Genomic DNA, 12,165 nt, shown 5'->3' on the forward strand with positions numbered 1-12,165 from the left:
ATGTTTGGTTGGATTTCTTAGGCAACCTGCAAAACAACTTGATTAGTAGTTTGAAAAATGGAGTCTTCAACAAGTGTCCTGCAAAAGACAACAAAATGACAAAAATATTAATTTTTTTTTAATTTTTGGGAATAAGTAGAAAAGCATGAGTAAGAACTTTTTTACTAATGAAAAATGTGGATTTGGAGGAAAATTTGATGGGTAAATGGTGTTTGACTAGGTTTTTGCTACTTTCCAGGGGATAAGAAAGCAAAAAAATGGGGATTTTGGAGGAGAGATGAAGGAATGGAAAAATTTGTCCAAGAGGGACAAAGAAGAAAAAGTTTGAGATGGACAATATGGGAAAATTTGGAGGTGATTGGATAAAAGGGGAAGGAGTTATGGCAAACCCTAAAAATAGAGGAATGTGGGATTTTGGGCTTCAAAAAGTGGATTTTGAGATAAGGCCCCCAAGGAAGGAAATGTGCAAAATGGCAATGCGGGGGATCTAGTGAAGTTTGTAGGAAAATGGAGTGAAGATAAAGAAGATATGGCAAAAACAAAGCAGATAGTCGCAGATAGTCGTGCTAAACAAAAAGAAAAGTTCCAAAGGTCTGGATTTCTGATTGTCTAGATAGACAAGACCATACTCTCCTACTTTCACACTTTCCACAAACACACAAGACATATTATTTAAAACTAAATAGAGTTGTAGATAGACATTATTTAAAACTAAACAGAGTTGGAGATAGACAGATTATTAAAACTAAACAGATGATTAAAATAAACAAAGCAGCTAAGAGACAGATTATTAAAACTAAACAGATTATATAACAGAAAAGGAAAAAATGCAATCGCGTTGATATTCAAATTTTTTTACAAAAAGCTGAAGCAGAAATAGAAAATAGAAGTGAGAAAATGCAGAAGAGGAAGAATGAGGAGATAGAAGAATTTTATGGGCAGACACCCAAAATTTTTTGAATTTCTCCTGCAGTCGCGTCGAACCCGAGGTGCTCGCGTTGATTCAGAAATAGTCATGCTGATGCAGAAACAGTCGTGAACCTATGAAAAAAACTTCACAAAATAATAAAATAAAACAATCTTTAAATTTGGGACACGGGTCCCACCGGGTGTGCCAGAATGAAGAGGGGAAAAAGACCCATGAGGTGGATTAGTTAATAAGCATGCAAGTCAAACATATAATCATATGAAATCAAAGACATAACATGAAAACATGAATAAAATGCATATACCTCACAAAACCTTATACCTCTCCCTCAGATTGAGCTTGATGAAGTGAAGGGGCCCCTTGGTGATGCTCCACTTGATGTGGTCCTCTTGCTTGCTTGCTTGATGTGGATGGCTCTCCAATGTTGTGCACAAATGGAATGGATTTGGAAGATGATAAGGATGAGATGATCAACTATGGATGAGATATGATTTGAACATGATAAGGTTGCCAAGATGATTTCCAGGGCTCAAAAGGACAGCATAAGATTACTAAACTTGGAGATGAAAAATGAAAGGATGGAGTCCTCAATTTATAAGAGGAGGAGAGGAAGAATGGACTACTGAGATGGATTCAAGATGAAGGGATAGGATTCCTTGTGAGCTCACACAAGGCCCAAGAGAGGGTGTGGAGACCAAGAGATATGCCTTAAAGGCATTTCTTGTCTCCACACTCCTCAAGGTACATTGGGGAGACTTCCCAAGGTACCTTGAGAAGAGAAAAGTGCATTGGGAAGACTTCCCAATGTGCCTTGAGAGGAGCAAGGGATGTGACATTCCTTGAAGAATGGGGAGGAGGAATTTAAAATTCTCCAAAAATGGATAATCATGGGGATTGGAGGAATAAGAAGGAATTAAAAATTCCTTGGGAGAGGAGATGCCTAGAGGATTGTGAGATTTTGAAGATCTCACATTCACCTAGGAAAATAGCATTAAAAGCTAGTGGTTGGATGAAAGGGACAAGGAGTTGACTTCGTGGCTAATCATGATGATTAGCCATTAGCAACTCATTAGGAGGGGGATTAGAGGAAATGTTAGGCGGGATTAAGATTTGTAGGAGAATTTGACTAGGGGAGAGAATGAGTGGAGGGAATTAAAAATTAGAAGAATAAGGTTAAGTGAGTTTTGGGAGTTTCTAGAAGACTTTATTAGGTTAATGATGAATTAAGAAGATGGTTTATAGGAATCATGTGGGTTAACTAATTAATTGAACTTAGTTAACCAAGAGGAAGATTTGTGAGGATTTAATCTTTTAGAAGAATAAAGAAAGGGATTGATTTAATAAATAAATCAGTCACATACTATAGTGACAATATCAATTATATTTAATTAATATTGAGGAGAATTTGAATTAACATAATTAATTAATTAATTATTTGAGGAATTAAAAATAATTACAAATAATTATTTTTAAGTGTCTACACCTTCTTCCTAAGTTAGAGGTTGAACACCAAATATCCAAAATTAAACATCAAATTTCATCCTCTTTCCAAAATTTTCAGTCAGTCCCCATCTCATCTTGGTCTTTGGTCTATCATCCATTCTCATCTTTCATCTCTCCAACTCATCAACTAATCGTCATGTTGCAATTTTATTATGATGAGTTTGGTCGTCCTTCATTTTCTTCCACTTCACCCTATATCAATGACGACAAGGGTATGGTTGATCAACCTAATGCATAGATGTCCAAGTCTTGTCTCAATCCTACTATGATGAGAATGGTCATCCCTCATTTTCTTCCACTTCATCCTATGCCAATGATGATGGGGGTATGGTTGATCAACCCGATGAGATAGATCTCCAGGTCACGTTACAATCTTATCTCACTTCCCCATCCAATTCTAATCTTCCATCTTATCTAAATTATCCCTCTAGTTATAATCTCCCATCTTATCTCACGTCTCCATCTAGTTCTAATCTTCCATCTTATCTAAATTCTCCATCCAATTCTAATCTCCCATCTCATCCCACTTATCCATCCAGTTCTAATCTTCCATCTTATCTAAATTCTCCATACAATTTTAATCTTCCATCTTATCTAAATTCTCCCTCCAATTCTAATCTCACATCTTATCTCATGTCTCCATCTAGTTCTAATCTTCCATCCTATCTCAATTCTCCATTTGATTCTAATCTTTCATCCTATCTCCATCCTTCTTCTTATCCTAATCCGCCATAATTTTTCATGCAAGCTATGACTGGGGGCATGATATACACAATGCCATTATCATTTGTGCCCCCACCCATCCAATCAGTGCCACAAGTGGTCAATTCCCCACAACATCAACCTCAAGTAGCATCACAACATACTATTTTACAACCGCAATTCAGTTATCTATAGGTATCACCTTCATCCACTGTTGTGATGAACATTCAGTAATTGGAAAGTGGCACTAGTCACATTCCCCAATCATGTCTTAACTCACCATCCAATTCATCCTACCTTAGTCTACCTTTTTCCAACCCATCTTATCTTAATCCACCACCTTCACTTCCAATCCCCGCACCTATTGTTCATCTCCCACTTTCTAACACCATTTAGAATATCCCATCCATTAAGATTGTCCACCCATAATGCCCATCACTTGCTCCTACCACCATTCACAATCAAACCAATGAACCTCCCATCCTTCCATCTACTCCATCTCTCCTAGTTTAGGGACCTCCCATCCTTCCATCTACTTCATCTACCCCATTTGAGGAACTTCTCATACTTCCATATACTTTATCTACCCCAATTAAGGAACTCCCCATCCTTACATCCACCCCATCTCTCCTAGTTGAGGAACTCCCCATCCTTCCATCCACTCCATCTCTCCTAGTTGAGGAACTCCCCATCCTTCCATCCACTTCATCTATCCTAGTTGAGGAACTCCCCATCCTTCCATCTACTCCACCTCTCCCAGTTCGGGAACTTCCCATCCTTCCATCCACTCCATCTAACCCAATTGAAGAATCTCTCATCCTCCCATCTAGTCCATCCACCCAAGTAATTGAATCTTCCATCATTCCATCCATTTCCTCTATAGAGTCTACCTACTCACACCTCGTCACACTATCTACACTAATCCCATCACACCAAGATCTTGTTCTAGAGAATGTTTAAAGCATTATTAATCCAAATCAAGATCCTACCATTCCATCTCATCCATCTCAAGATCTCTTATCATCCCCTCTTTCAAGTCAAGATTCTACCATTCCATCTCGTCCATCACAAGATTCCCTACCATCCCCTCTTCCAAGTCAAGATCCTCTTGTCACATATACTCCACCTCTTAATCCTCCATTTCCTCCTATCCAAACCATCCCACCACCATCACTTTATCCCCTTGGTTCTCTTACATTCATCCATGGCAGTTCACTTGCACTAGAAGAACATCTCATATGCACCACCCATTTTCCTCTATCTGATAAAGGACTTGCATCTTGTTACCTAGAGAAAAAGTATCCTACTTTACAAAAAATGCTCAAAAAAATGAACTATAAAGGTAAATGCTTAGGCCTACATAGCGAGGTATTTTGGAGCCCATCTATGTCAAAGCACATCCAAGATCTCCTGGTCTTGGTTACATATCCCAAGGCACTTAAAATAAAAATGTTGGTACAACTAATACAAAATCCAAGTTTCCCTCCAATCACACCATTTCTTCTTCCCATCAATCCTCCAAATAATCTATCGCCATTCCCCCTCCTCCATCATATAAAGATAAAACAAACATCCATCTTCCTCCTTCATCCTCTAAATCTATTTTGGGTCCTTATATCCCAAAATCTACCTTCATATATCCCCCACATGGTAAATCCATTTTGGGCCCTTATATCCCAAAATCCTATCCTCCATCTTTTCCTACTCATCCCTCCATACACAAACATCATATTCCTTTCATTCCTAGTCATGATCAGCAAAGGCACATGTCTTCACATTCCATCCAACATCCTACCTCCATCAGTACTTCACCCATATTCCCTCCATCTCCTACACCTTCACACACTCCTTCCAAGGCTGCTAACAGAAATCTAGATGCCAAATAAAAAATTCATAAAGCTAAACATCCACAACAATATAAAGATGACAATGTCCACTAAAAAAGGCATGCTCCCACAAAGCAAAATCTGATGCAAAAATGCAATGAATCCCAAAGGCCGCAAAGGACCACTAAAGTAAAAGCAAAAGCAAAGTGGATCCCAAAGAAAAAAGAAGTAATGAATCCAATAGAAGAACCCATAATGGCATCCAAAATTGCTATTCCACCAGCTAAACATGCTCCCCCTCCATCTCCTAAATCTATTTTGGGTCCCTATGTCCCAAAGCTACCTATCATAATTCCTCTATCATATCCACATGCTACATCCATCTCTCCTCTACTTATCACACATCCTTCACAACATGTGCCAATTTTGGTCCTGACAAAATCTCCCCATCAGACTCACTTTTCCTCTTTCCATCCAAACACTTGCCAATACCATATCCCTTACACTACATACATTCCCCATCAAAACTATCTAATCCAATCCTTTGCATAATCCACTCTTTCCTAATAAAGTTGTACCAACATCCAGTGATCACTCCAAATGGGCTCCTAATACCCTGATATGGAATTTGGTGTGTGAGTCCTCCATCCACCTATCTTATGAATCCATTTATCCTCCTCCATCTCCATCCATAAGGTTCCTCCCAAAATCAGAAAATATTTTAAATATATAATCAAAAAATTCAAAAAAAAAAAAACATAAAGAGAAAAATTTGTCCACTAGCGAAAACTTGGCAAATAGGTGCCTTGGACAAGTACCATTATGAAAACCTGGCAAACAAGTGTCGTGCGTAATTACCCTCATCCTTTTTCTCTCCATGCTTAGGGGCAAGTTCTGATAGACATCTAGCCATTTCATCCTCCATTTTCATTTGCCTACCATACCCATCATTTCTTATCTAGTTTTCTTCCTTCATCCTCTCTTGGATCTTAAAAGAAATAAATGGCCCCCATATATACATGATTTGGACACCTCTTGGCCTCTATGTCCCTATTAGGTCGACCATTCATTCATCCTTCCTATTCACTCATCCTTCCTATCATCTGTATAATCCTTCCTATATGGTCCTTATCCATTTATCGCCATATCTTCCATCCAAATTCCTCAACTTCGTATCCTCCTATTAGTCATATTATCATATCCTTTCATCCACCAATCCTTATCTCATGGTCATTCATTCACCCATCCCTTCATCCATAACCTGATCTATCCACCAATCCTTATCTTCCAATTCCTCCATATCTTATCTTATTCTTCCATCCACCCATACTTGGACCTCCTAGTTCCTTCATCCCTTCATCCATAACATGTTACTCCCAATCATCCCTTCATACCTCATCCTTTCATCTCCCAACCACTTCCATAGTGCTTCCATCTCTATCTTTTTCATCATATCCTTTATCCTTTCATCCCTCCTCTCATATCATTTCGTCTACCTCTGTCATCTCTTTTCATTGGTATCTAGCTCTCGGCTACCTCCCATTTACATTAGCATCATATCCCCATCTTTTTAGCATAGTATCCCATGGTACCCCATTCCCTCCATTCATATGCTTCTAGGAATCCCTCATCTCATGCAAATCCTATCCATCTTTCTTAGTTATCCATTCTTGTCCATCCAATCATCCAATCGCATCCTTGGTATTGTTCTCAAGCCTTGATCCCAATCTCATCATCATCATTGGGATACATCCTTCCCAATCATCGCCATTAGTCTCTCATCACTTTTCCTCTTGACTAGGGAAGCATCAGGCCTATCCCTAGGTCTATCATCTCTCTTTCCCCATATGGTATCTCATGTTAACAACATCCTATTTCATTGCATCCTCTCCATCTCCTTTAGGCATGATATCCCATGATACCCACATCTTCACTTTCCTCCACCTTCATCCCTTGTACCTTATCCTTGTAAGTATCTTGTTTATACTTGGTTCTCTATGCATAGTTGGTCTTTCATTGTTTATAGGTTGTCTTGTATATAGGTGTCATTGTACAAGCGTTTGTCAGTCGTATCCTTTGATATCATATCCTATAAGCTGGTCCTTCAACAATCATCCTAGAGAATCTTTGTCATCATGATCCTATCAAATCCTTTTGTCGATGACCATTTTATCCTAGTGTTGTTTCAAGATGTATCCTTATCACCAACACCTATCATCTATCTACATAGAATGTATCCTTCCTCAAGTTAGACATCATCAAATCCTCATCCCATCAGCCATCCTTTCAGAAAAAGACATTTGAGACAATCATGTTGGCTTTTTTTCTTTTTTATCTTTGTTTATCTTTTAAAGCTCTTGAAGGATCTGTTTCCTATTGGTCGCCATGATTTTTTATATAATGGTGTGCTAGGAATAACAAGGCTTAAGATGTGATTTTGTTTCTTTTGTTTTTGCTTGGTGTGTCTTTTGGATGTGTCCCTTGTTGTACCCTCATGAGGTCTTTGTCATCTCATGTTACATTAGGGCATATCTTTTGCTTGGGGTTCTTCTAGCACTGTTTCTTGTAGGGTCTCTGTAACTTTGTGTGGTGCTAGATTAGCCTATGTGTTTGTTTATATGTGTTACTCCATACATTGGTTGTGAAATTCCACATTGGTTCTCTATACCTTGATGACTCACAGACATTGGTAAAGAAAAATAAGTGCTCACTACATGGCGTCCTATTTCATGGGTGCTCATGCTCCATGATCATTTCATCCATATCATTCCCATATCCATCACATCTCCTATTACATTCACTCCTTCCCTTCCTTGTTGGGATGTGCAAACGTTACCTTTCTAGTGACAACTTATTAGTCCTTTACCTTTCCTTTCCCCCACATTCACCTTGTCGGCGGCTTACTTTCCCTTCCTTGGCAAATAAGTGTTTTTCGTTAGCCCGTCTAGTAGTCCCTTTTGTAGGATCGCATCTACCCATGAGAACTCTCTTTGTTTCCTTGCTTCTTTCTTTTTATCCTTTTTTTCCCTTCTTTTCTTTCGATCACTGGGCTCTTCGACCATGGGGTTGCACCCTCGCACTTGTAAGGTTGCGCTCATGCTCTTACAAGGTTGCACCCCCACTTTTGTGGGGTGGCACCCTCACATGGGTGGGGTTGCACCCCCGCTGTGTGGGATTGCACCCTTGCAGCATGGGGTGGCACCCCCACATTTGTGAGTGGTGTCCCTGCTCCAGTGGGGCTGCACTCCTGCTGACCCCTAGTTTCTTCCCCCTAAACCCTTGTTTCACCAAAAGTAGGAAATGTTTTGTTAAGCTCATGAAGAATTCTTTGGACCTCCTTTTGAGGTGCCATTTTTACTTGTTGGTTTAGTTTTGTATCCCCTTTCATTCCATTGGCTAGAGAAATGTCTTTTTTGAGATGCCGTCGGGGCCCCTTTTTCCCGTGCACCCTCTCGAGGGGGCACCCCTTCCGTCGTCCTCCATTCTTAGTCGATCTTGGGGCATTTTTTCGCTTCCTCACTCTCAAGTGTTTTATTTTTCTTCGCACTGATACTATTTTAGCACCACCAGAAAGAGGGGTATAATGTAGACACCTAAATTTGGTTAATTAATTTAATCAAATTTAAATCCCTAGTCTTCCAATTAATTAATTTAATTATTTAATTTCCCTATTTCGTTCTTCCAATTAATTAATTAATTCTTGATTAAATCCCCAATCCTATCCCTCTAATAAATTAATCTAATTAATTAATCCTCATTTCCTTTTCTTTTAATTAATTAGCCTAGTTAATTAATCCTCGATCCTATCCTTTTAATTAAATTAATTTCTAATTAATTAATTAACCCCCCCAACCCATTTCCTCCTAATTAATTTAACCTAGTTAAATTAATTCCCTTGTTACCATCCCATTTGATTAATTATCTTTAATTTATTAAATGTCTCTTTTCCCAAAACCCCCATGGATTAGTTAATTCAATTAATTAATTAGACTCAAATCCTATTTGACCACATGGCTCCTACCCTTAACCCCCCATCTAACCTAACCCTTTCCCTAACCAACCCTAACCTAGTAATCCTCCAAACCTCCCCCAACCTAGTCATCCTCCAAACCTCCATATGTGCACATCCTAACCTCTTTTCCCCCTTTTTGTGGAAAATATCCTATTTTGGGTGGCCTTTTCCAAAATGGACATGTGTCCCAAGGGACACATGTTACTCCTTCACCTCTAGTTGAGCCACTTCTCTCCTTTGATAACAAGTGTCTCCTCTTCACACCCCCTCTCCTTCCTCTCATCTTCTATATAAACCCCTCGTTTCCTCTGCAAAGAATCCACTTTTCATTCAATGCATCATTACTCTACCGAAAACACTACTCACACTTGCACATCCATTATTATTTGCATTAAAATCTTTATTAAAATATGGAGCACAATCGAGCATCCAAATCAACATCATGAGAACACATCCAATCATGAAATAATTGAATCAAAGCAAGGATGTGGGGTTTGCATAGCTTTTCTTTGATTTTACCATTTTGATCTTGAGGTGCATGATGTCTTGATGTCTTGTGCTTGTTTTGGTTAATTAGTTTATCTTTTATCCTTTATATTCACACACACATTTTTCATCACACACACACACACACACACACACACACACACACACACACACACACACACACACACATATATATATATGCATATACATATATATATACACAGATATACATACATTTATATACACACATATACATGCACAAACACACATATATGTATGTATATATGTATGTGTATGTATATATATATATATGTATGTATGTATGTATGTGTAGACATCTAAAATTGTCCTTCTAATAAAATAAATATTTTTACTTATTTAATTATTTTATCCTAATTCTTTTATTAATTAAATAAATCTTTATTTATTTAATTAATTCATTTATCCTCTTCTAGCTTTATTTCTCATTTAAATAAATACATTTATTTATTTAAATAATCCTTTTCTCTTAAATTAAATAAATACTTTCATTTATTTAATTGTTCCCATTCCTTCTATTAATTAAATTAAATCTTTATTTATTTAATTAATTCATTAGCCTTTTCTACCTATGACACATGTCATTCATTTCTTAACTCCTACACTACCTACCCTCTCATTATTTTCTTATTTCCTCTACCTACCCTCTAATCCTAGCCGACCATTTATCTTTTACACCTCTCAATCTTATCCCTCCATTTCTTATAGTGTCATCTATATAAGGAGATGCTTCCTTCATTATCAACCCTATTCGACTCCTAAGCATTCTAGCATTCAAACTTTCATATGCGATCAAACTATCAACCACATTTCCATTCTTTGTTGAGCTCTTGTGCACACATAAAATATGAGAGCAAATATATCAAGCAAGATCAATGGAGATAGGAAGAATGGAGATTCAAACCCTATTGGACATGTGATGGTATAATCTTTGTGATTTCATTTGATTTGCATTGTCTTAGGTAATCTTCATATGTTATCATATTGTCTATGGTTTTGTGGTTGAATTCATTTAGTCTTTCAATATTGTTGTTTCCATTTTTACCATAAAATTTTTGGCATGCCCCATGGGACATGGATTTTTGTTAGATCTATGTTTTTTCGCAAGTTTTTCTAACCCTATATTGTTGTTTTGTAAAACAATTTGTAGAATAACCTTGTGCAGCTAGGGTTTTGGACACAAGATTAAGCTCTTGGAGAGATCTGATCTGATTTCACAAACGGCTTGGAATTTTTGCACCAAATTTTGTTGGCAGGTTGAAGACAGTATCAAGAGCTCTAAATCCAAAATTCAGAATTTTTGGAAGATATTTGTATTTTATATGAATTTTTTATGAATTTTCATAAAAAAATTAATTTTGAGAGAAAATGAGTGAATTTTTTGGATTTTCTTATATTTTTGGAAATCTCTCCAATTTATACACATGATATGTTCTTTGTGATTTTAGTTTTGATGCAAAATATTTCCAAAAAAATTGAATCTTTAAAAATTAGAGTTTTTAATTATTTTGATCAGATCTCACAAACTGCTTTGAATTTTGACATCCAATTTTTGTTGTAGGTCAAAAATAGTATCCAAAATGCTTAGTCAAAACATCAGATTTTTTTTATCATATTTGAATTTTCTATTAATTTTTTATGCATTTTCTTAAAAAAATAATTTTGACAGTAAATTAGAGAATTTTTTAGATTTTGTTACAATTTGGGAAATCTCTCAGAATTATACACAGGATCTTTTCTTTGTGATTTTCATTTTTGATGCAAAATAATTCCTTAAAAATTGGATCTTTAAACATTAGGGTTTTGCATTAGTTTGCTCATATCTCACAAACTGCGTGGAATGTTTGTAGGAATTTTTGTATGCAGGTTTGGAATGCTATCAAGAGTTTCCAGTAAAAATTCAGATTTTTTGGAACATTTTTGCATTTTCAATGAATTTTTTATGATTTTTCATTAAAAATTAATTTTTGAAGTAAATTAGAAACTTTTTTGGATTTTCTTACATTTCTTGAAATGTCTTGAAATTTTACAGGTGGTATGTTTTTTATGATGCAAAATAACTCATGGAAAATCAAATCTTTGAATCTATTAAAAAAAAATGTCTTGTCGAAGGCCCCTATTTCACAAAGTCTTTTGGATCCAAAATTTACCTAACTTGTGTGCTTGCAGGAGGGCTCTTTTTGTTTAATCTCTAGAGGGCATGTCTCCCCGTGTGGTCATTAGGACTACTAGTGAGGAGAGATCAACCCAAGTGGTGGTGAGGAAAACCTACCTCTTTTGAATCACTATAAATAACAGTATCCATGGTGTAAGCCATGGGTAATGTGTGCTGATTAGTTCATATCGACACTATGTCTCCCCATAAACCTGTTTGATCAAATTTATTTGATCAGTTGTAGGGCGTAACCCCTACTAGCTGGGAGCCTTCTGTATTTACAAAGCCAAAAGTGCCGCATGTATGGCCATATGAGAAGATTCCCTTACTAGTACCTTTTTGTTTTAGAAAGCCAAAATCCTTCTAGTTGCTGGGGTAGGAGGTCGAACCTCTGGAGTGTCCCACATACATGCGATTCGTAGTAGAGATACAAAGTTCGCCATGAGGATTTTTCATGGGTATTGATGCTTGGCTACCCTGGAGAAGTGAGTGCTGAGGATGGAGCCAATTGGGT

This window comes from Cryptomeria japonica, chromosome 5 (genome assembly GCF_030272615.1).
Source record: "Cryptomeria japonica chromosome 5, Sugi_1.0, whole genome shotgun sequence".
In the NCBI taxonomy this organism is placed as follows: domain Eukaryota; kingdom Viridiplantae; phylum Streptophyta; class Pinopsida; order Cupressales; family Cupressaceae; genus Cryptomeria; species Cryptomeria japonica.